Source organism: Moschus berezovskii, chromosome 16 (genome assembly GCF_049115385.1).
Source record: "Moschus berezovskii isolate FMDL1 chromosome 16, NW_MosBer_1.0, whole genome shotgun sequence".
NCBI lineage: Eukaryota > Metazoa > Chordata > Mammalia > Artiodactyla > Moschidae > Moschus > Moschus berezovskii.
The window spans coordinates 46,073,154-46,099,573 of NC_142475.1; positions in this window are offsets into that span (position 1 = coordinate 46,073,154).

The following is a 26,420-nucleotide window of genomic DNA, read 5'->3' on the forward strand; positions in this document are numbered from 1 at the left end:
AATTAAGATTTCAGTCTATGTTTATGGGGGTTTCCCTGATGGCTCAGCAGGTAAAGAACCCACCTGCAATGCAGATGTGGGTTTGATCCCTTGGTTGGGAAGATCTCCTGGAGAAGAAAATAGCAATCCACTCCACTGTTCTTGCCTGAGAAATCCCATAGACAAAGGAGCCTGGTGGGCTATGGTCCATGGGGTCGCAAGGAGTCGGACACAACTGAGCAAGTGAACATTATGTTTGTGGTGAAATGGGAGTTTAATAGTAATGATGGAGTTGAATCCCATATTAGAGAAGGGCTACAGCTACAAAGAAAACAACAGACGAAAGGCAGTGATCCCTAAAAGATGGACTCATTCAACTGTTCTTTGTCCTTTTCTTTTTCTGGTCTCAGTGCTTCCAGATTTCAAAAGAAGGCTGAAATTCTATAAAACAAAATAATATAATTTGACTGTTTACTAAATATATAAGACAACATCGACTGCTGGAAAAAAGTAATAGCATTACATCAAGTTAAATTAAATCCAGTAGGCAGAAAATTCAATAGAATGTTGCAAAACAAAAGCATGAATTTTGCTTTGAGCCCTAAGGAGCAGCAAGGGAATGGTAGTACAGAAGTCCCGTGTAGAAATGTTGCCTTGTGTTTCTGTATTCGGGTGTGGGAAGAGTTGACAGTGGTACCTAGCCTGAGCAGCTAGGATGTCGGATGCAAAGGCAATCAGACCCCAAATCTTCTATGGCTTTAAGGGGCACAGATAATTCAATACAAATTTGTAAATCAGCCATCTGAAATTACCTACAAATTATAAACAGAATTAAGACACAAGCAATAAACAATAATACTGTTTATGTTTCTTTGATATCATTTAGGGGACATTCGTCACAGACTTTTTGGTTACAGAAAAGATGATGTTTCTTTGGTAACAAAAAGTAACAGAAGCAGACTTGAGACAGAAATAAGCTTATGAATGTCTGGATTGTACAGTTGATTATGTACATAGAATATTTAGCAGACAACTAAGGTAATATCACTAGCTTTCTTTTCACCTAAAATGAGCTCAGAGTATAAGGACACGAAGAAAGTTTACTTAAAAGTCTCACTTTTATTATATATTTTAATTATTTCTGGCTTGTATTTAAGCCTTCAGGCTTGGTAATCTTCCCATGTAAGGTGAGGAAATGAAAAATTGAAACATATACCACTTTTAATTAAAATTTTAGTATCAAAAGATATTGAGCAGTTTCCCTTGATAAAATCAGCCCCAACTGTGCTTTTGTCTTTACAGTTAGTGATGAGTTTCATGCTATTTTTTATATTAGGATCTATAGTATTTGATTAGGGAATAAGACTTCACTATTTCCAAGTTATAACATAGCATAAAAATAAACAAGTATCCACCTAGGATTCAAATTCCTTATTAGAATAAGTACAGAAGACCCTGTCTTGATAATCTGATTGGCATGGCCAATTAGTTGCAAAACTCTAAAGGTTGTAAGAATGAGTTATTTTTACAAACCATTACTAATCCTTAGATTTCTTAACAGATCAAGTGTCTATAATTTAAGTTTGAAGCTTTGTCTGTAGTTGAAAATTTAAGGGAAAAGGCCCATGGAATTTCTTAGGTCCTCAATTGTTATTGTTTAATCACTAAGTTGTGTCCAACTCTTTTGTGACCCCATGGACTGTAGTCTGCCAAGCTCCTCTGCCATGGCATTTTCCAGGCAAGACTACTACAGTGGCTTACCATTTCCTTCTCACAGAGGATCTTTCCTATCCAGGGATCAAACCTGCATCTCCTGCATTGGCAGGTGGACTCTTTACCACTGAGCCATTAGGGAAGCCCACATCCTCAATCGGTGTGTCTTATTTTAAGAGCACAGGGTAAATTGCTAAGAGCTTTCAAGAATCAGCTGTCATTAGACTTTTCACTGGCAAAGAGACTTCAGCTTTCTAAGTAAAAATGATTTTCAACCTAGAAATCTATACTTGCCTAAACTATGAATAAAATCTAAGGGAAATTAAAGAGATTTTTAGACTTTCAAGGACTTAAAATATTTTCTTTTATTCATTATTTAAAATACAGTCTAAGTAACTTTATTTTTTCAATAGTATTATAATTTTTTTCAACTTCAAACTTTTTTAATTTAATTTCATTATTCAATATATGTACACATACATACATTGATGTACACATATGATGTAATACTGTACATCATACATCCATTTGATGTACAGTATTATTCAGGTATGGATGTGAGAGTTGGACTATAAAGAAAGCTGAGTGCCAAAAATGATGCTTTTGAACTGTGGTGTTGAAGACTCTTGAGAGTCCCTTGGACTGCAAGGAGACCAAACCAGTCAATATTGAAGGAAATTAGTCCTGAATATTAATTGGAAGGACTGATGCTGAAGTTGAAACTCCAATACTTTGGCCACCTGATGCGAAGAACTGACTCATTTGAAAAGACCCTGATGCTGGAAAAGGTTGAAGGCAGGAGGAGAAGGGGTCGACAGAGGATGAGATGGTTGGATGGCATCACCGACTTGATGGACATGAGTTTGAGCAAGCTCCGGGAGTTGGTGAAGGACAGGGAAGACTGGCGTGCTGCAGTCCATGGGGACGCAAAGAATTGAACACGACTGAGAGACTGAACTGAACTGATTATACAAGTTACAGGTATAGAATATAATGATTCACAATTTTTATTTTTTAATTTTTTTTAGTTTCTATCGTCTTTTATTTTTTTTATTTCTTTTTAAATAAATTTATTTATTTTAATTGGAAGCTAATTATTTTACATTATCGTATTGGTTTTGCCATACATTGACATGAATCTGCCCCAGGTGTACATGTGTTCCCCATCTTGAACAATTTTTAAAGGTAATACTCCATCTATAGTTATTATAGTTATTATAAAATATTGGCCTTATTCCCTTCATTGTACAATATAGCTTTGTAGTTTATTTTATTCCTCTTAGTTTGTACCTCTTAATCCTCTACTCCTATATTACCCCTACTCTCTTCCCTCTGGTTTTGAAAATCTATCTGTGTTGTAACATATATTGAAATGTCTCTTCTTTTAATGGATGAATAATATGTCATTGTGTGTATATTACACATTTTGTTTATCTATTCATCTGTTAATCTATATTTAGGTTGTTTCTACCTGTTGGTTGCTGTGAATAATGCTGCTGTGAACACTGGTATATAAACATCTGTTCAAAGCCCTGCTTTCAGTTATTTTTGATAATACCCAGGAGTGAAATTCCTGGATCATATGGTAGCTCTGTGTTTAATTTTTGTAAGGAACTGCCATACTGTTTTTCATAGCAGCTGCGTTATTTTACATTACCACTAGCAATGCACAAAGAATTTCTCCAATCCTTGCCAACATGTGTTATTTTCTGGTTGTTTGTTGTGTGTTTGTTTACAATAGTCATCCAAGTGGATGTGGAGTGGTATCACGTTGAGGTTTTGATTTTCATTTTCCAGTAATTAGTGATGTTGAGCATCTTTTCATGTGCTTACTAGCCATTTGTATATTTCCTTTAGAGAAATGTTGGTTCAAGTCCTTTGCCCATTTTTAATTGGGCTTTTTGTTGTTGAGTTGTAAGGGTTATTTATATATTCTGGATATTAATACCTTCTCAGATGATTTGTACATGTTTTCCCATTCTAGTAATTGCTTTTTCAATCCCTTGATAGTGTCCTTTGATGGCATAAACCTTTTTATTTTGGTGAATTCTAATTTATTTTTTCTTTCATTGCCTATGTTTTTGGTGTCCTACCCAAGAAATCATTTCCAAGCTCAGTGTGATGAAGCTTTCCCTTAGAAGCTTTTTTTCTTCTAAGAATTTTATAGTTCAGGCATTTGATCTATTTTGAGTTATTTTTTGCATGTGTGTAAGGTTAAGCTGAGCGCTGAAGAATTGATGTTTTGAATTGTGGTGTTGGAGAAGACTCCTGAGAGTCCCTTGGGCTGCAAGGACATCCAACCAGTTCATCCTAAAGGAGATCAGTCCTGGGTGTTCATTGGAAGGACTAATGCTAAAGCTGAAACTCCAATACTTTGGCCACCTCATGCAAAGAGTTGACTCATTGGAAAAGACCCTGATGCTGGGAGGGATTCGGGGCAGGAGGAGAAGGGGACGACAGAGGATGAGATGGCTGGATGGCATCACCGAGTCAATGGACATGAGTTTGGGTGAACTCCGGGAGTTGGTGATGGACAAGGAGGCCTGGTGTGCTGCGATTCATGGGATAGCAGTTGGACATGACTGAGCGACTGAACTGAACTGAAGGTTAAGTTTAAATTTCATTCTTTAAAATGTGGATATCCAGTGTTCCTAGAACCTTTGATTGAAAAGACTGTCCTTTCCTCGTTGAATGCTCCTGGCACCCTTGTTAAAAACCATTTGACCATATATGTAAAGGGGGGAGCTCTCTCTTCTTATTCCATTGGTCTTGATGTCTGTTCTTATTATGCTCATCAATTCTTAAACAGTTGCTTAAAGATGTGTTCCAACTAAACTAAAAAAAATAAAGGACAAGATAAGCCTTTAGGAGACAGAAGTGACTAACCAGAATAACAATTGTGTACAATCCCCAAGTGGTAGTTATACTGAGACCTAAAGAGTAACCAGTACACATTTGAGCAAGAGGTCAGAGATTGCCCAGTGCAGATCTTAGGGATAGAAAGAGAGTCAGTTGATTATATAGAATTAGAGTGTTACCACCTTGAGAATATAATAAAGACAAGTGATATGGTAGGGCAGAGAAAGGATCTATTTAAACTTAACTGTAGGAATGTTCAGAGAAGGCAATGGCAACCCACTCCAGTCCTCTTGCGTAGAAAACCCCATGGATGGAGGAGCCTGGTGGGCTGCAGTCCGTGGGGTCGCTAAGGGTCGAACACGACTGAGCAACTTCACTTTCACTTTTCACTTTCACACATTGGAGAAGGAAATGGCAACCCACTCCAGTGTTCTTGCCTGGAGAATCCCAGGGACGGGGGAGCCTGGTGGGCTTCCGTCTGTGGGGTCACACAGAGTCGGACACGACTGAAGTGATTTAGCAGCAGCAGCAGCAGTAGGAATGTTTCCTTTGAATGGCGTAGCAGCAGTGACGTGACATGGGATCTAAGAGGAAGGAAGGTTACCCAGTCCCACAACTGGATTCTGCAGGAAACAGAATTTATATTTCATAATACTGTAAACTTTGAGTTGTAAAGCAGTACCCCCATACCCATTTGCCTTGTCTAAAATAAGGCAAAAGATGACTACTTAAGACCTTTGAGCTTAGTTGGAGAACAGCAGGAAAATCACAGACAAGGAAACTGCTTATTGACCACCTCCTTGCACTGAACACCGCACAGGTACTTTGAGGGACTCGATGACCAGTCAGTGAACTTTAGACATTAGGGACCCAAAAATCCGCCACATATAACAACACCCAGAACCTCCCAAATCTGCACAGTGACCTATGAAGACAGTCGTGCCTGTGCAGAAGACCCTTGAAACTCCCCTTTACCCTTCCCCAATCTTTACTCAACTCCAACACCTTCCAGTCCCCTCTTTGATGAGAAATACCCTACTCAAAAGCCAGTCAAGAAGACAGAGCTGAACTTTGCCTCCTGTCTCCTTGCTTGGCTGTCCCACAATAAAGCCTATTCCCCTTGTTGTTTCCCTAGAGCAGAGGGCCTACTTGCTCGGATACAGTCGTTCACTAAAATTTCAATTTAAAAATTAACCCATAAATTATATATATATATATATATATATATACTACATGTAAAATAGATAACTAATAAGGATCTACTGTAAAGCACAGGGAACTCTACCCAATACTCTATGACCTAAATGGGAAAAAAATCTAAAAATGAGTGGATATATGTATATGTGCAACTCAGTCACCTTGCTGTACAGAAAAAACTAATGCAACATTGTAAATCAGCTATGCTCCAATAAAAATTTTAAAAAATAAGCCATAAACAAATCAGAGACTTAATTGTATTCCAGAAAGAATGTAAAATTTATCCACCTTGACAATATAAAAAGTAAAATATTAGGAGATGGGGCTGGAGTTGAAGAGGTAGAAATCCTGTGTATCAGTGTCTTGATGTTTATAGGGAGGGGTCAAAAGGTGTTGGCTGTGGCTTTTGGACCAGCAGGTGGAGATTTAACAAGCTGTTTAAAATTGCAGAGTTGGGTCTTCCCTGGTGGACCAGTGGTTAAGAGTTTACTTTCCAATGCAGAGGGTATGAGTTTGATCCCTGGTCTGGAAGCTAAGATCCCACATGCCTCAAGGGAAAAAAGCCAAAACAAAGAACAGAAACAAATTATAACAAATTCAACAAAGACTTTAAAAATGGTCCATGTCACAAAACTTTATAAAAAATAAAAATAAAGTTGCAGAGATATCTAATAGAAGAGTTATAAATAGTGATAAAACATGGGGAGGTAAGGAAAAAAGGAAGGTGAAGTAGGGAGATGCAGAGGAGGTAAACCCTCATCTTTCAGTAGCAAGTCAGAAGATACCATCTAAAAAAGCTGTAAAAACAAACACTAATGAGCAAGTTAAAAGACTGTTGAGGCATCCCAAAGGGACTAAAACAAGTATTTTTAAAGTTTTGCCTCTAAAGAGCAAACTAGTGGGTTGTAAAGATGGAGCAGCAAACTCTTCTTTTCATTATAAGCCCTTCTGTTTGATGATTTAACCACATGCATATCTTGCTTTGATAGTATAAAGTAAAATACAAAATACAATTCAACCTCCCAGGCAGTCCAGTGATTAAGACATCCCCTTCTGGTGCAAGGAATGTAGGTTCAATCCCTGGTAGGGGAGTTAAGATCCCATGTGCCTCTTGGCAAAAAATCAAAACATAAAACAAATAATATTGTAACAAATTCAATAAAGACTTTAAAAATGGTCCACATCAAAAAAAAACCTTTTAAAAATGCAATGCCAAATGAAAAGAAAATAGATCAGATTAAAATTCATAAATCAGAATAATTTGAAGTACTGATTTGATTACAAAATACTGTTTAATTTACTAAAGATTCAGTGATGGGCATCTTTAAGCAATGTGGGTGCCATCTGCATTTCATTGTTAGTCCTGACCTGCTTGATGAAGATGGTCTTCAAGCTGAAGTGATAGAAGTACGCTATTAAAGATTCATCTTAAAGTGTGCCTGAAATTAAAATGTAAATCATTTAGTTAAATGAGTTTCTTAAAAAATTCAGTTCATAAATAGCTTATTTGTAAGGGAAGGCAATTAAAAATGCTGAGATTATGTCTGAGTCTATTATTATAGCAAAGTTTCACTGATCCAGAACCCAAGTATCTGACCCCTTAATCTATCATGGAAAACACACCAGAATCTGAGCATAAGTGATGAATTTATTTATTTATTTGACTGCATCAGGTCTTCGTTGCCACTCTGCTTACTTGTTCTTCCACATGTGGGATCTTAGTTCCCCAACCAGGGACTGAACCTGCATCCCCTGCATTGGAAGGAGGATTCTCAACCACTGGACCACCAGAGAAAATTCTTTTTCACTCTTCGACAAAATTCTTAAGAGGCAAAACCTCCATGTCTCAGTATTTTACCAAGACAGCTCCTCATCTCCCTTTAGTTAGATATATTCATAGGTATTGATATTAATATAAACACACAATCCTAAATTTGGAGAGAGGCTAGCTTTCCTGGTGGCTCAGACAGTAAAAAATCTTCCTTTAATGCGGGAGACCCGAGTTCGAACCCTGGGTCAGGAAAGATCCCCTAGAGAAGGGAATGGCTACCCACTCCAGTATTCCTACCTGGAGAATTCCATGGACAGAGGAGCCTGGCAGGCTACAGTCCATGGGGTTGAAAAGAGTCAGACACAACTGAGGGACTAATACTTTAACTTTAGCCAATCTCTACCTACAGAATATTTTTTAAAGTAGGCAGAAAAGGGAGTATAATAGGAGATATTTGACAGTATGAAGAATGACTACTAAAAGCAAAGGAAGAGACATTTAAAAAAATAAGGCAGACACAAGAGCTTTAAAAAATAGCAATTAGAGGTGTTTAGTTTGCTGACAAATCATCCTTCACACCAAAAACCCCAAAGAGATGGTGCAGCTTCAACATTGCTATAATCGCTACCTGTACATTGACTCTCAAATCTAGATTTCTAACTTGAACCAACTTGAACCAATACTCTGTTCTCCAGACATGTTTATTCAACCACCCACTGAATGTCTTCAGCTGGTTTTGTCACAGGCCACTTGGATTTCCTCATCCTTATTCTATTCCCAAAGCTGCAACTCCTGATTTCCTCTCAGTGGCAAAATTCCAGGGCACTGATCTATATGGTTTTATACATGATTTCTTCTCTCTTGAACAGATTCCTGGCTGAGAGAAATGCCTAAAAAATACTCATTTGCAAGACCCAGAAGCTGAAGCATCACGTCCTGAGTTAAGACTTCCAGTCCTTCCTGGGTCTCCAAAAGGTGTCCCTTATACTCTGTTATACAGACATTTCTTGCTGTGCTTGTAACACTTTATCACTTAAATAATCCCTCTACTAGACTGTAAGTTCCTTGAAGGTACAATCTGTATCTTAATTGCCATTGCCCATAGTCCCAGACCCTCACTATCTGCTCCATGAATGTTTACTGAGCAAATCAGCGAATTATATAGAAGATATCAAATTATTTTAACCAGAGCAAAAAATATTAACAGGCAATTCTTGAGTGGAGAAAATGTAAATGTATAGTAAACATAGGAAATATGCTCAAACTTACAAGTTGTTAAGAAAATGCAAAAAACAAACCAAAAACAAAACCAACTGATAATTTGGAATGCCAAAGATAGAAAAGGTTGATAACCTCTAGTGCTGGCCAGGAGACATAGAACTGGCATTATTGCATACAGTTAGTAGAACTGAAAAAATTGCAACTGTTATTGCAAGCAATTTAGTGATAGTTATTTTTTCAAATTTAGTGATAGTTATTAAACTGTAAAATGTATATTTTTTTCTTTTTTTTGCTTCCCTGATAGCTCAGTTGGTAAAGAAAAGTGAAAATGAAAGTGAAAGTCACTCAGTTGTGTCTAACTCTTTGTGACCCTATGGACTGTAGCCCTCCAGGCTCCTCTGTCCATGCAATTCTCCAGGCAAAAATACTGGAGTGGGTTGCCGTTCCCTTCTCCAGGGGATCTTCCCGACCCAGGGATCAAACCTGGGTTGGTAAAGAATCTGCCTGCAATTCAGGAGACCCTGGTTCAATTCCTGGGTCATGAGGATCCCCTGGAGAAGGGATAGGCTACCCACTCCAGTATTCTTGGGCTTCCCTTTTGGCTCAGCTATTAAAGAATCTGCCTGCAGTGTGGGAGACCTAGGTTAATTCCCTGGGTTGGGAAGATCCCCTGGAGAAGGGAAAGGCTACCCACTCCACTATTCTGGCCTGAAGAATTTCGTGGACTATATAGATCACTGGGTCACAAGGAGTCGGATACAACTGAACGACTTTCACTTTCACATACATTTTTTTGATGCAGAAATCTCACTTCTGGGAATTTATCTGACAGAAATAACAGTTCAGTAATTTATTATAGAATTTTAGTTACAATTTCTTCCAAACAAACAGCAAACAAACAAAACAACTCCTAGAAATCTAATCAATATGAAAATCAGTAGAGAAAATTATGATACATCCATGAAAATAAGGTGAAAGTCACTCAGGCATGTCTGACTCTTTGAGATCCCATGGACTATACTGGAGTGGGTAGCCTTTCCCTTCTTCAGGGGATCTTCCCAATCCAGGGATTGAACCCAGGTCTCCCGCATTGCAGGCAGATTTTTTACCAACTGAGCTACTTGGTAAGCCCATGATACATCCATACTGTGAAAAAAACCAAATCCATGTGTGGTTACTTAGAAAAAAATTGTCCACAATATACTAAGTCAAATATTCAGTTTCAGAAAATATATTATGATACAATTTTTAAAAATATGTATGTATTCTTGCACAAACAAAATAAAAATATAGAAAGATAATATTGCCAGAAAAAAGGGATAGAAGAATAATTTTGCTTTATATACTTCTGAGTTATTTGACGTGTGTTTATTTTAAAATAAGTAATTTTAATACATGGAAAAGTACAGACACTGTAACAGACACCTGTCTACCCATCACTTAGGTACATCAAATGTCAATATTTTGACATATTTGCTCCAGCTCTCTTTTTACAAAGGGAATAAAGTGTCATAAATAGAGCTGAAGCCATTTCACCCACATCCCCGATCCCACTCTTCCTCCCACTCTCCCCAGAGGTAACCATTATCTTAATGTGGGAAGGAATCTTTCCTGTGCATGACTTTTTTTCCTTTGCCCATCCCCTGCCAGCTCTGTCTGTTTTTAATCAGTATATATGTTTCTGTTAATCATGCTTTTGCCTTCAGTTCAGTTCAGTTCAGTCGCTCAGTCGTGTCCAACTCTTTGAGACCCCATGAATCAGAGCACGCCAGGCCTCCCTGTCCATCACCAACTCCCGGAGGTCACTCAAACTCATGTCCATAGAGTCGGTGATGCCATCCAGCCATCTCATTCTCTGTCGTCCCCTTCTCCTCCCGCCCCCAATCCCTCCCAGCATCAGAGTCTTTTCCAGTGAGTCAACTCGTCGCATGAGGTGGCCAAAGTATTGGAGTTTCTTCAATTCATCAGTGTTAAGATATCTGTGAATGATTTTATAATTTACTTGTGCAAATATGCATTCATAAACAATCAAGGTCTCTTTTTGTGTGTATAAGTTAAAATAAATGGCAGCATTTTTTTCTGTCTTTGCCTGCTACTTGCTTTTTATATTCAACATTCCTTTCCAGCATTATCCATGTTGATGTAGTTAATTTATTTTAATTGCCTATAATGTTCTAATATACAACCTTACCAACATTTATTTGTTCTGCCATTGATGGAGATGAATGATGTCATGCATATTATTTATATCTTCCTTTTTAAGCATTTTTAATTGAAGTACAGCTAATTTACAAAGTTGTGTTAGATCCAGATATACAGCAAATGATTATGTTATTTATATATATTTATTTGGAGTTTCCCAGGTGACTCAGTAGTAAAGAATCTGCTTGCCAGTGCAGGAGATGTGGATTTGATTCCTGGGTCTGGGAGATCCCCTGGAGAAGGAAACGGCAACCCACTCTAGTCTTCTTGTGTGGAAAATCTCATTGACAGAGGAGCCTGGCAGGCTACAGTATGGGGTCCCAAAAGAGTCAGACAGGGTTGAGCAACTGAGGTATATATATATATACCCTTTTTCAGATTATTTTCCATTATAGAGTATTACAAGATATATTGAATGTAGTTCCCTGTTATACAGTAAGTCCTTGTTTATATATTTTATATATAGTAGTGTGTATAGGTTAAGCCTAAACTCCCAGTTTATCCTACCTTTTTCTGCTTTGGTCACCATAAGTTCTGTGTCTATGAGTCTTTATCTGTTTTATAAATAACTTCATTTCTATCCTTTTTAGATTCCACATAAAAGGGATATTGTGTGATATTTGTCTTCCTCTGTCTGCCTAATTTCACTTAATACATAGTCTCTGTATGCATGAGATTATGTGCATGTTCCAGGGTCCTCTCTAGGTTTGTAGCTAAAAGTGGAATTGAAGGACCATAGAGCCTTTCTATTGGGTTGATCAACTTTTAAAAAAATTCCTCACCTTTTTATCCCTCGACTGGTTTAGTGTTATAGATTCTTTTCTTATTGATTTAATAATTATCCTTACATTTTTAACATGCAGGTTTGACTCTAAAAAACTAATATTAATCAAAAAGTCTGTCTTCATCTTGAACAATAGAAGCACGTTAGAATGCATGGGCTTGAATTACTGTGCTTCCTATCTTTCTGTCATGGCTGTGAAATATTTTAGCTTCACATTTTAAATCTTTTAACTTCAAATTAGTCTTTGCTCTTGTTCTTACAGTTAATGTTTATTTATATTTATCCAGATGTTTCCTAATGTCTTTGTTTTTCTATGCTCCATATATATCCTTGTCCTTTCATGATCAATATACCTATTCCTATTCATATCCTAGCAAGGTAATGCTCAAAATCCTTCAAGCTAGGCTTCAGCAATATGTGAACCAAGAACTTTCAGATATACAGCTGGATTTAGAAAAGGCGGAGGAACCAGAGATCAAATTGCCAACATAGAAAAAGCAAGGGAATTCAGAAAAACATCTACTTCTGCTTCAATGACTATGATAAAGCCTTTGACTATGTGGATCACAACAAACTGTGAAAAATTCTTAAAGAATTTTAGAGACAGGAATTCTTAAAGAATTTAAAGAGACAGGAATACCTTACCTGCCTCCTGAGAAAACTGTATGTAGATCAAGAAGTAACAGTTAGAACTGGACATGAAACAACAGACTAGTTCAAAATTGGGAAAGGAGTTTGTCAAGGTTATACATTGTCACCCTCCTTATTTAACTTATGTGCTGAGTACATCATGTGAAATGCCAGGCTGGATGAATCACAAGCTGGAATCAAGACTGCTTGGAGAAATATAATCAACCTCAGATATGCAGATGATACCACTCTAATGGCAGAAAGTTAAGAGGAACTGAAAAGCCTCTTGATGAAGGTGAAAGAGGAGAGTCAAAAAGCTGACTTAAAACTCAACATTCAAAAAACTACGATCATGACATCTGGGCTCATCACTTCATGGCAAATAGATGGGGGAAAAGTGGAAACAGTGACAGATTTCATTTTCTTGGGCTCCATAATCACTCCCTGAGAGCTCAGTTGGTAAAAGCCTAATGGCATTCGCAAACAATGCAGGAGACCCCGGTTTGATTCCTGGGTCAGAAAGATTCCCTGGAGAAGGGATAGGCTACCCACTCCAGTATTCTTGGGTTTCCCTTGTAGCTCAGCTAGTAATCCACCTGGATTGCGGGAGACTTGAGTCCAATCCCTGGATTGGAAAGATCCCCTGGAGAAGAGAAAGGCTACCCTCTCCAGTATTTTTGCCTGGAGAATTCCATGGACAGAGGAGCCTGGCAGGCTACAGTCCATGGGGTCACAAAAGAGTCAGACATGACTGAATGACTAACACTTTCACTTTCTTCTTTTTCCCCACTATATCTTTATCTCTCAGTTTTTACAGTAATGCAGAAGCCAATACCCCTACAATTGTATCACGTTTTGCCTAATGACATTTTTATATTCTGTTGAAATAAGAGAAGGAGAATGAAAACAAAGAGCTCCAGTTCTGAAAAGAAGATCCATCTAATAAGCCAGAAATGTATGTAATCGCCTAGCTACTCCTATGTATTAGTATTTACATATATATATACACACACACACACATCTATGGGTATAAATATTTATGTTTATATGATTGTGGTTCCTATGTGTATTTGTGTGAGGAGCATGACTATAAGGAAAGACCATTCATTCCCACACTCATTTTTTAATACCATCCCAGGTGGCACTAGTAGTAAAGAACCTGTCTGCCAATGCAAGAGATGTAAGAGATGTGGGTTCAATCCCTGGCATGACAACCCACTCCAGTATTCTTGCTTGGAGACTCCCATGGACAGAGGAGCTTGGCAGGCTATAGTCCATAGGGTCTCAAAGAGTTGGACATGACTGAGCAACTAATACTTTCATTTTTTTATGTGCTAGTTCATATCCTACATTCTCTTGGGTCCTTTACATTATATACTGATGGGCTGTTTCTTTAAATAAGCTGAAGTCCACAATTTATTCAGATTTCCTTAGTCTTTACTTGATGTCCCTTTTCTGTTCCAGGAGTCCATCCTGGATGCTACATTACATTCAGATGTCAGGTTCCTCTGAGCTGAACATTTTCTCAGACTTCCTTTATTTTTGTTGATTTTGAACATTTTGAGGAATACTGGTCATGCATTTAGTACAATGTACCACTGTTGGGATTTTTTCTGGTGTTTTTCTCATCATTAATGTGAGGTTATAAGTTTTGGGGAAGAATACAGAAAAAGAGATGAAAGAAGATCCACTTCCAAAAAGCACCATTCTCATCACATACCATCAACATGATTTATCACAGTCATTGTTAGCCTTGGGCACTTGACTGAGAGGGTGTTTGTCGAATTCCTCCACTGCAAAGCTACTCTGTTTTTACAGTTAATTTTTATTTGAGTATAGTTGCTTTACAATATTGTGTTAGTTTCTACCATACAACAAAGTGAATCAGCTGTGTGCATGCATGTCCCCTCTTTTTTGAATTTCCTTCCCATCTAGGTCACCACAGAGTATTGAGTAGAATTCCCTGTGCTACACAGTGGGTTCTCATTAGTTATCTATTTTATACTAGTGTCGATAGTGTATATATTTGTCAATCCCAATCTTCCAATTCATCCCACCTCCCTCCCCTGTTTGGTGTTCATACCTTTGTTCTCTCTGTGTTTCTATTTGTTTTGCAAATAAGATAATCTATTCCATTTTTGCAGCCATGAAATTAAAAGACGCTTGCTCCTTGGAAGGAAAGTCATGACCAACCTAGATAGTATATTAAAAAGCAGAGACATTACTTTGCCAACCAAGGTCCGTCTAGTCAAGGCATGGTCATGTATGGATGTGAGAGTTGGACTGTGAAGAAGGCTGATTGCCGAAGAATCGATGCTTTTGAACTGTGGTGTTGGAGAAGACTCTTGAGAGTCCCTTATACTGCAAGGAGATCCAACCAGTCCATTCTAAAGGAGATCAATCCTGGATGTTCATTGGAGGGACTGATGCTAAAGCTGAAACTGCAATACTTTGGCCACCTCATGCGATGAGTTGACTCACTGGAAAAGACTCTGATGCTGGGAAAGGTTGGGGGCGGGAGGAGAAGGGGACGACGGAGAATGAGATGGCTGGATGGCATCACCGACTCTGTGGACATGAGTTTGAGTGTACTCCGGGAGTTGGTGATGGACAGGGAGGCCTGGCGTGCTGTGATTCATGGGGTCGCGGAGAGTCGGACACGACTGAGCGACTGAACTGAACTGATTCCATTTTTGCAAAGCTGCTCTTTTCTCCTCTTTCCCCACTGCACTCTTTGGAAGGCAATCACTGTGCACAGCCCACGCTTAAGGGATGAGGAATTATGCTCCACCTTCTTGAGGGTGGAGTAATTATAAAAATCATTGAAAAAAAGTTCTTCTGCAGAGAGGATCTGTCTTTTCTCACTGTTTATCTGTTTATCTATCATTCATGTCAGTATGGACTCAGAGATACTTATTTTACATGTTAGGTTATAATCCAGTACTACCTTATTTTCTTGCTTTAATTATTGCAGCTTTGGCCATTAGGAACTGTTTCAATTGACTCCTGAGCCCTTGACATCCCCATTATTGGTGCCTTTTTGGCACTTTATTTATTTATTTATTTTTGTTGGAGTATATTTTTTTTTACAATGTTGTATTGTTTTCTGAAAGTGAAAGTGTTAGTTTCAGTAGCGTCCAACTCTTTGTGACCCCATGGACTGTAGCCCACCAGGTTCCTCTGTCCATGGAATTCTCCAGGCAATACTGGAGTGGGTTACCATTTCCTTCTCCAGGGGATCCTCCTGACCCAGGGATTGAACCAGGGATCCTCTTGACCCAGAGATTGAACCAGGTCTTACTGACTGAGCTTCCAGGGAAGACCTATATTGGTTTTTGCTGTATAGCAAAGTAAATCAGCCACACATATACATATATCCCCTCTTCCTTGAATTCCTTCCTATTTAGGTCACCACAGAGCACTGAATTCCCTGTGCTATACAGTAGGTTCTCATTAGTTATCTATTTTATACATAGTAGTGTATATGTATATCAATCCCAATCTCTGATCCATCCCACCATCCCCCTTCCCAACACTTTCTTATTTCTGGCACTATAAGGTACTCCAGGCTCACCGTGTACAGTTCTTGTTCCAGTTCTATAGTCAGGATTTCTCCAAGGCTCCTCAGTTCCTTTTACTGAAGAATGGTAGAGAAATGAAGATCTGAGCATTAGGTGTGCTCATTGCTGCTAGAGTGTTTATTTCTAGGGCTTCTCCGTTAACAGAGCCAGAAATTCTATAGGTGCATAATAACTTACCCTGTATATTTATTTGTATCTACAGGTCTATCTGTGTATACATCTGTACTTGTATTAATCTAAATAGGAATTCACACTGATGTCTCCAATTCTAATCTATATCACATAGATCATTCTAGTTTTCTCCCTTTGTTTGTCTATAACGTTCCATTTCCAGTGGAGAGAAACCTGGCTCCCGCCTTCTGCCATCCATTTACTTAATTGTCTAATTGAGGATCCATGTATAGTGGTTTCAGTTTATAGGCTTTTATTGAAGAAAGTTGAAGCCAATTACTCATTCCTAAGTGCCATTATGGACTGCCCATAAGAATGGCAACAGGCATCTATCTGCTATTATTAGTGCCATTTGGAGAGTGTTTGGAAAATTAAAATAATCATCAAATATTTGTCTTACATGTAAATGGATTCTATTCAATTCTACAAACATTTGCAAAGAGCATCCCATATTATTGACAGGTACAGATGAAGGTGTGGGGGGGTAATGAAGGGGAGCCTGATAGGTATTAAAATACTTGCCTAGCAAAAAGGAAGGAGAGAAAACTTTACCTTGGGAAAGTCAGAGAAGCTTTACAGAGCTGATATTTGACCTGAGCTTTGAATGCTCACGCTCAGTTGCTAAGTCGTGTCCGACTCTTTGCGACCCCATGGACTATAGCCTGCCAGTCTCCTTTCTCCGTGGCATTTCCCAGGCAAGAACACTGGAGTGGATTGCCATTTCCTCCTCCAGGGAATCTTTCTGATCCAGGGATTGAACATACAATCTCCTGCAATAACATGTGGATTCTTTACCACTAAGCCACCTTAGTGGCCTGGGCCTTAAATAAAAGCAGAAACTGAAGAAATTCAACAAAGAGAGAGAGATGGAGAAAGAGGGAGATAAAGAGGATCCTGAGTCAAGGGAACAATACGCATGAAGGCACAAAGAAGTGACAGTACACACTGTTCTTAAAAAATTCTCAGTATTCCATTTACCTTCTCCTAATAATATCCTATGGCTGCTTAGTGGCATTATTTCCTGGTAAACCATAAATATGAACGATTAATGGAGGTTTATGCTTTGGAAACACAGTGACATTTATAACATCTGCACTATTTCCAGTGTGGGACAAACAGTGCAAAAGTGAGTTACTAATAGCATCCTCTGAGAATTAGCTTTTTAAACAACAGACACGGAGATTATGCCTGAGGAAGCAATGGAATAATTAGGTTTGTGATCTCTTGGGTCTAATGGAACAAATCACTTCATTTTTTTTACTTGAGATTAGCCCAATGATTAAACCATACTTTTTAAAATGTCAGAATTTTATCCTACCCTTTCTGAGGGAAAGTTAAAGTGTTAGTCTTTCAGTCATCTCTGACTCTTTTGGACTCTTTTGGATCCAATGGATTGTAGCCCACCAGGTTTCTCTGACCATGGGATTGTCCAGGCAAGAATACTGTAGTGGGTTGCCATTCCCTTCTCTGGGTAATCTTTCCAATCCAGGGATTGTACCTGGGTCTCCTGCATTGTAGGCAGATTCTTAACCATCTGAGTCACAAGAGGAGCCCATATGACCCTAAACACTGTGTAGTCTTCTCCAAGGTTATATTAAAATGGAAAATTCATTTTTTGAGGAGTTAAAAGAGCAATCATCAAAAATTTATTTAATCTGTTTGGGTCTGTCATACTTAGTAACTTGTTTTGTCTTATTTTTGTAAAGTACCCTGCATCCCTGTATAATGACAGTATGCCCACATGTTCCTTCTCTTTGTGGTTATCATCACCATTTCCTATTTATCACTTCAATACCCATCAGCATTCTCAAACCAGAGCCATCTATTCTCAATACCTAGAATTCTTCACAACATCAACTTTAATCAAAAGCCATCCTCTTGAAAATACCATCAATAATTTTAACTTCATTCCAAAATATTGGGTTTAAACCTAGAAAATACAAAAACATGGAGCCTAAAGTTTTTCAAGAGTAATAAGCTAGTGTTAAAATTTTATCTATTAAATTAGAATAAAGAGAACTAACTCTAAAGCATAAAGGGATGAATTTAGAACATGAAACGTTGCCTTTACGAACCAGAGCCTCAAGGTGGAAGGTACCTGCGTGAGTATATCAATTCATTGATGTTTGGGGATAATTTATTAAAGCAGCAAATACTACACTAACTAATCTACCAATTCTACTTGAAAGGATTAGTGAATGATTCAAGTTGACTTCTTAGTCATATATGAGGTTTTTCAAGGAATTCATATAGGAGAGATGGGAGTGGAAGGGATGGAGCAATTGTATATAGAAAATAGCATAAGCAAAGGTGTAAGAATCTGAAAACATGATCATGTAAAATGTTTTCAGTCATTCAGTATGATATTTATAATATCACATGGTAATTATATATTACTTATATATGTACTTTTAGATGTATAATACAATGATTTGATTTTAGTATATGTTTCTTAATGATCACCACAATAAGCCTCGTTATTGTCTGTCTCCATATGTGTTACATACATAGCAGTATTTTTTAAATATAACAGAAAAAATGGAAAAGAACTAAATATTACTCATAGGGAATAAATTGTGGTCTAGCCACATAATGAAATATTGTCTAGCAGTTAAAAACCCCTGAGAAGTGCATTCACTTGTGACAATAAGGATAGACTTAAAAAATAGGTTGAATGAAGAAAACTGAGTTGAAGAGAACTTTATTACAGTATGGTAGAATTTATGCAAAAATTTGAAAATAAAAAAATAATACAAATGTGTATATAACAAAATATAAAAGATTACATTGAAGAATATGTGACATTTTGGTAGTGGCTGGCTCTGGGGAGAGAAAAAAATGGAACTGGGGAGGGAGAATTTAAAGTACTTCCATTTTATTTATAATGTTTCTCTTTATAACATGTAAAACCCCACAAAAATGAATTAGACAGAGGTATATTACAATGTTAATAGGTAGTGACTGTGGAAGGTAACACTTCGGGCAGTATTTTTCCTACTCTTCATGTATTTTCTCCATTTTTCAAACATTCTAAAATGACCAAGTATTACTTTTATAATTATCCCCCTGTGTTTTAAAACCATTCATGTCATAGGAACAATCATGGCAACCTTCACTTTAGAAGAAAAGCTGGGTAGCAGTCATCAGGGGACATGAGGGAAGCCTTATAAGCTACATCTACTGTTCTTTCCTAGTCAGGTGAAAGCCAGTGGGTTTACAGAGAGATGATAATTTATAACAATAGGATGTTCTGACTTCAGCAATGCTTATGATTCTCTCCTATTTTGTACTGAGTGCATGGAGAAAAGAGCATCTGGAGTCATAATTTTCATTATAATTTTCCCAGGGTCACAACCAGGTTAATAAGATATGTGGGTGAATCCCTAGTGATTGTGTACATATTTAATATATGTGGTCTACTTTTAGCTTTGTTCAAAAAGAAAACTTTCTGGTACTCTTTCTTTTTTTTTAATTTTAAATTCTGAAGTACATTTAATAAGGTTAATAAGATATGTGGGTGAATCCCTAGTGATTGTGTACATATTTAATATATGTGGTCTACTTTTAGCTTTGTTCAAAAAGAAAACTTTCTGGTACTCTTTCTTTTTTTTTAATTTTAAATTCTGAAGTACATTTATAATTTTGGTACTCTTTCTAAATGTATTATGCCCTAATTTTTTCCTCCTCCTCAAAATCTTCTCACTCTCCCACACTTAGATCTCTTAAATCAACCTCTCTTTCTATTGCCTTCTTTCTCATTCATCATTTTTTTAAAACCAATCAAGCCAAAAGCCAGCCTGTCACAATGTGAGGAATATGGAATTTGAAATAAAAACAGCGGATCTACTTCTGATTACTTGCATGATATGGAACACATGACCATCTTTCTGTGCCTCAGTTTATCTCTCAATTGGAAAAATTATCACCTGGATCTCAGGTGAATGACTTTGCCAGAACAACCAGATCACAGCTGTCAATGTGATTTTTAAACTTAAATAAAAGCCCAAGTCAAGGTTTACTAGCTTTCTCAAAATAAATGAGCAGCTCTAGGATATCCAAGATGGAGGAAGGGCATAGTCATGTCCTTGACATTCAATGAGCTGAACAATTTGAGGTGTTCATTTCAGTTCAGTCACTCAGTTGTGTCTGAGTCTTTGTTACCCCATGGTCTGCAGCACACCAGGCTTCCCTGTCCATCACCAACTCCTGGAGTTTACTCAAACTCATGTCCATTGAGTCAGTGATGCCATCCAACCATCTCATCCTCCTTCATCCCCTTCTCCTCTCACCTTCAATCTTTCCCAGCATCAGGGTCTTTTCAAATAAGTCAGCTCTTCGCATCAGGAGGCCAAAGTATTGGAGTTTCAGCTTCAACATCAGTCCTTCCAATGACATTCAGGACTGATTTCCTTTAGGATGGACGGGATGGATCTCCTTGCAGTCCAAGGGACTCTCAAGAGTCTTTTCCAGCACTACAGTTCAAAAGCATCAATTCTTCAATGAGGTGTCTCTAAATGCAAATTACTAATTAATCTATGAGCTTGTACAAGGGACACCCTGCTGTTCAGGGTGTCCTGACCACCCAAATCCATCAAGCAAGTCAGTGACCCTAGTACTTTGTTTTTTTAGCTTTACATTTTTCTGTTCTTGGACTGACTTCTTGATAGACATCCCATGAATTGAATTGCATACTGCCACAATCCAAACCAAATGAAAATGTGGTAATATTAATAGTCATTCATTTGTTCAATTTTAAATTAATTTTTTTCTCTTTTTTTAATTTTTACTTTTCACCAGTATGGACTACCTATTTACTCCTTTTTAATTTAATTTTTACAATTTATTTATTTATTTTAATTGGAGGGTAATTACAATATTGTGATGGTTTTGTGCTTTAGGCACTTGTCCTTGTAGAATTGTGTTAGTCACTCAGTCATGTCTGACTGTTTGCAACCCCATGTACTATAGCCCACCAGGCTCCTCTGTCCATGGAATTCTCCAGGCTAGAATACAGGAGTAGGTAGCCATTCCCTTCCCCAGGGGCTCTTCCTGACCCAGAGATAGAACCAGGATCTCCTCCATCGCAGGCAGATTCTTTACTGTCTGAGCCACCAGGGAAGCCCCATCATTGTAGAAGGAAACAGGCAATAAACTCAACCAGTCAGGAAATTATATGAATTGTTAGAAAGTGATCTATACTGTGTGATATGGGTGTCATAAGGCAGGGAGAAGTCTAGGGAATAAAAGGTAAGACTGCCTTTTGATAGGATGGTGTCAAGGCCTAGAGAAGCTGCCTCAGGTCTTCAGCTACAGGAAATGCATATTTGTTTTCTTTTGCTCCTGTAAAAAGTTATCCCAAAACAGCACATGCTATCTCAAGGATTTTGTAGGTCAGAAGCCTTGGGTTGGCTTGGCTGGTTCCTCTGCTTTAGGTCTCACAGGGCCGAAATCAAGATATAGACAGGCTTGGACTCTTATCTGTGGGCTTTGGTGAATAATTCACTTTCTGGCCACTCAAGTCTTTGGCAGAATTGGTTCCCCACAGTTGTAGGACTGAAGTCCTCATTTCCTTGCTGGCTCTCAGTTGGAGTTCTCTCAGCTTCTAAAGGCAGCCTGCATTCCTTTAACAGCACAGCTAGGCCTTCTCATGATTTGAATTTCTCTGACAACCTCCTGCTACAGTCTGCCCTTAGTGGGAGAAAGTTCGTTGCTTTTAAGGGTCCATATGGTTATAGTGGTCTCTTATCCAGGATAATCTTCCTACCTTATGGTCTCTGACTTTAATTACATTGGTAAAAACCCTGTTTTTTGCTATGTGGTGGAACAATTATAGGTCCTAGGGATAAGGTTGTGAGATCTTTGCAAGGACATTATACCTCCCACAAAGTTTAAGGGCTCCAGCTGCTGCACCAAGGAAGGTCCATGCCTGGGACACATGAGATTATCTGACAGCTGACTTTTGGCTTTGGGGCTTCCCAGGTGGTGCAGTGGTAAAAAAAAAAAAAAAGCATGCTAATGCAGGAGATGTAAGAGACACGGGTTCTATCCCGGGGTTGGGACGATACTCTGGAGAAGGAAAAGGCATTGATCAGTATTCTTGTATTCCAGTATTCTTGCCTGGGAAATCCCATGGACAGAGGAGCCTGGACAGAACTACAGCCTGGGCTGTAGTTAATGGGGTCACAAAGTGTTGGACACAACTGAAGCAACTTAGCAAGCACATTTAAGAAACATCCTGTGATTTTTGATCCTCAGTCTCCTCTGTAAAATGAAACAAAAGATATGGACATAACTGAGCATTCACACACATGCACGACTTTGGCTTGAGGACTCCCAGAGGGTTTTTCGGAACCTTCCTTAGATAGTGCATGGCTTTCTAGGACTCTGTCACCCAACCTTCTTTTCCTCTCCCCTTCACTTGGGCCAGGCTTGCATCAAAGGAATTTTCCCTAATAAAGTCCGTGCACACTGAACCCCATCTTGATGTCTGCCTCTTGGAGGACCTGAACTCACAGAAGTGGTACACCAGTGGAGACAGGCAGGTAGGAATGGGCATCTGGGCTTGGCTCACCCACCACCCAGCAGCAGATGGAGAGGATGCTGTGCTGGTTGGTAGGAGGGACACCAAATTCCCTGACGTGTGATATCATCTCCAGTCCTAAAGATTTCACTGGGAATGATCTAGAGATGAGAATGCTGGGGCAGGTGTAATATACGGGCATTGTAAAAAATCGGGGGAGCATTGCCAATGAAGACATCAGAATTAGTCAGTTACTGCTAAGCTGTGTTCACACTTTACAGAAGGAAAATGAAAAAATGGGGCTCTCAACAAGTATGACAGTCTTATGGCTTATAAAGAGGCTTTTATGTCCTATAGGGGCAGGGCAGACACAGGCTGAAGATCTAATTGTTAGAGTTGGAGGGATGTTTGAAATCAGTCAGTGTAAGTCTACTTTGCAAAGTCAAGGGATCCTGAAACATAGAATGGGGATGTCTTAATGGATGTCCCTGAGGATGTGGGCTATCTCTGCAAGCCCACACCCCTCCTCCTAGACTCTGTGGGCTTGCCTAGGTAGCCCACTCTTTCATCATAAAAAACCAACCACTCAGTTTTGCTAGAAGATGCTGCAAAAGCCTCTACCCCACAGACTGCACAGTCTCAGGCACCCCAACTTCCTTCCACCTCTCTCAGGATCAGACTTACATCACAATCTGATGATTCTCTTAGCCTTTCCAAGACGTCTACCAAAATGTGTCTAAGAGGAGTTTCCCCTAATAAAATCCTTCCGCATCTGACTTCTTTTTCATGTCTGCTTCTTGGAAGATCCAGATAAACAGAGGTGGTCAAGGAAGGTCTCAGTGAGAAGGTGACGTTTGAGCCCAAGTCATGCAGGAGGTGGAGGCAGCTAGCCATGAGGGAATTGGGAAAAAAAAAAAACATTCCAGGTGAGGGAACAGCAGTAGCAAAAACCTTGATATGAGCCCTCCCTGCTGTGCTCATAGAGACCAAGAAGGCCAGTGTAGCTGGAGAGGAGGCGATGGGGACCAGTAGGAGCAGGCAGTCCAGCAGCTGGGCTTCCCAGGTGGTGCTAATGGTAAAGAATCCACCTGCCAATGCAAGAGACGCAAAAGACGCAGGTTCAGTTTCCGGTTTGGGAAGATCTCCTGCGATAGGAAAGGGCAACCCACTCCAGTATTCTTGTCTAGAGAATTTCATGGACAGAGGAGCCTTGTGGGCTACAGTCCATGGTGGTCCCACAGAGTCGGATACGACTGCATACAGCACACAGCACAGAAGTAGGCAAGCTCAGGGAAGCAGGTAATTGGGAGCCTTTTACTTTGAATGGCAAGGAAAGAAATTGCAGGATTTTGAGCAAAGGAATTATATGACATATCTTAAGTTTTTTAAAATCTTTTTAAAAATTGAAGTATAATTTACAATGTTATGTTAGTTTCAGGTATAGAGCAAAGTGATTCAGTTATCCATATATATATTACAAGATAATGAATATAATTTTGCGTGCTATACAGTAAGACCTTGTTATTTGTCTGTTTTATATATAGTAGTGTGAACATGTTAATCCTAAACTCCTAATTTATCTCTTCCCCTACCCTCCACTCTCCCCTTTGGGAACCATAAGTTTGTTTTCTGACTGTGAGTCTATTTCTGTTTCACAAATAAATTAATTTATATCAATTATTTTTTAGATTTGACATGTAAGTGATACCATATGATATTTGCCTTTCTTTGTCTGACTTAATATGATAAATTTTAGGTCAGTCTCTGTTGCTGCAAATGGCATTATTTCATTTTTTATAACTGAGTGGCATTCCATTGTGTATATATATATATACACACCACATCTTCTTTGTCCATTCATCTATTGATGGACATTTAGGTTGCTTTTATGTCTTAGCTGTTGTAAATAGTGCTGCTATGAATATTGGCATGCACGTATCTTTTCAAATCAGAGTTTTCTCTGGATATATGCCCAGGAGTGGGATTACAGGGCCATATGGTAACTATTTTTAGGTTTTTAAGGAACCCTCATACTGTACTCCATAGTGACTGCACCAGTTTATAGTCCCAACTACAGTGTAGGAGGGTTCCTTAAATTCATTTTTAAAAGGCTCTTTCCTACAGCTATTTGAGAATTCAATTGCAGAAGACCAAAGGCAGAAGCAGCAATATCAGTTAGAATACTATTGGAAGATCCAGGTTGGGATGATAGAATCAGCTGAGGGTGGAAGCTACGGAAGTAATCAGAATCTGGATGTATTCTGAAGAGAGTGACAACTGAATTTCTTAAAGGATTGGGTGTGTTCTGCAAGAGGAAAGATGGTGACAAGAATGCAGATGCCACTTGATGAAACTGGAGAAAGGGGAAATTGCTTGCAGAGATCAGGAGCTGGGACATGTAAAGTTTGAGATATTTATTTAGCACGTACATGGACATGTCAAATGGCTGTTGGATGTATGAGTCTGGTGTCCAAGAGACAAGTCTGGGCTGGAGGCATAAATTTGGGAGTAGTTGGCAGTAAGATGGTATTTTAAGCCATGAAACTAAATGAGCTCACCAAAGAGTGATTGTGAATAGCAAAATTGTGTAGTGGATAAAAGCATATAAGAGCAAGAATTTGTGAAAGTGAAAAGTGTTAGTCGCTCGGTCATGCCCGACTCTTTGCGACCCTATGGACTGTATCCTGCCAGGCTCCTCTGCCTTTTGGATTCTCCAGGCAAGAATACTGGCTGCTGCTGCTGCTAAGTCACTTCAGTCATGTCCGACTCTGTGTGACCCCATAGACGGCAGCCCACCAGGCTCCCCCGTCCCTGGGATTCTCCAGGCAAGAACACTGGAGTGGGTTGCCATTTCCTTCTCCAATGTGTGAAAGTGAAAAGTGAAAGTGAAGTCGCTCAGTCATGTCTGACTCGTAGTGACCCCATGGACTGCAGCCTACCAGGCTTCTCCGTCCATGGGATTTTCTAGGCAAGAGTACTGGAGTGGCTTGCCATTGCCTTCTCCGAGAATACTGGAGTGGGTTGATATCACCTCCTCCAAGGGATCTTTCCAACCCAGGAATTGAACTTGAGTCTCCCACATTGCAGGCAGATTCTTTACTATCTGAGCCACTGGTGAATTTGTATTGCTCACAAATATCTACGTGCAAAAAGCACCAAAACATCTGTATGATTTTTCTCTACAGCTAAAGATCTATGATGCAAATTCTCAACCTGTTCACTGTATATCTCTGTTTAAGAAGCAATATATATTTTTACCTCCAACTTTCCTAAGTGATTAACAAAATTGAGAACCAAAGTGAGTAAAAATGATTTTTTTTCCCACAAATTATTCCACCTGTAGAACTGAACCCTAATGTTAGAGCTGGAGGCTAATTTGCTTATTAGGTTCATTTCTGTCTATATTTTATACCTGAATTACATTCACCGGTATTTTCCATTTTCTTCTATTTTGGCTGCATTCAGTTCAGTTCAGTTCAGTTCAGTCGCTCAGTCGTGTCCGACTCTTTGCGACCCCATGAACCACAGCACTCCAGGCCTCCCTGTCCATCACCAACTCCCAGAGTTCACTCAAACTCATGTCCATCGAGTCGGTGATGCCATCCAGCCATCTCATTCTCTGTCGTCCCCGTCTCCTCCCACCCCCAATCCCTCCCATCATCAGACTCTTTTCCAGTGAGTCAACTCGTTGCATGAGGTGGCCAAAGTATTGGAGTTTCAGCTTTAGCATCAGTCCTTCCAATGAACACCCAGGATTGATCTCCTTTAGAATAGACTGGTTGGATCTCCTTG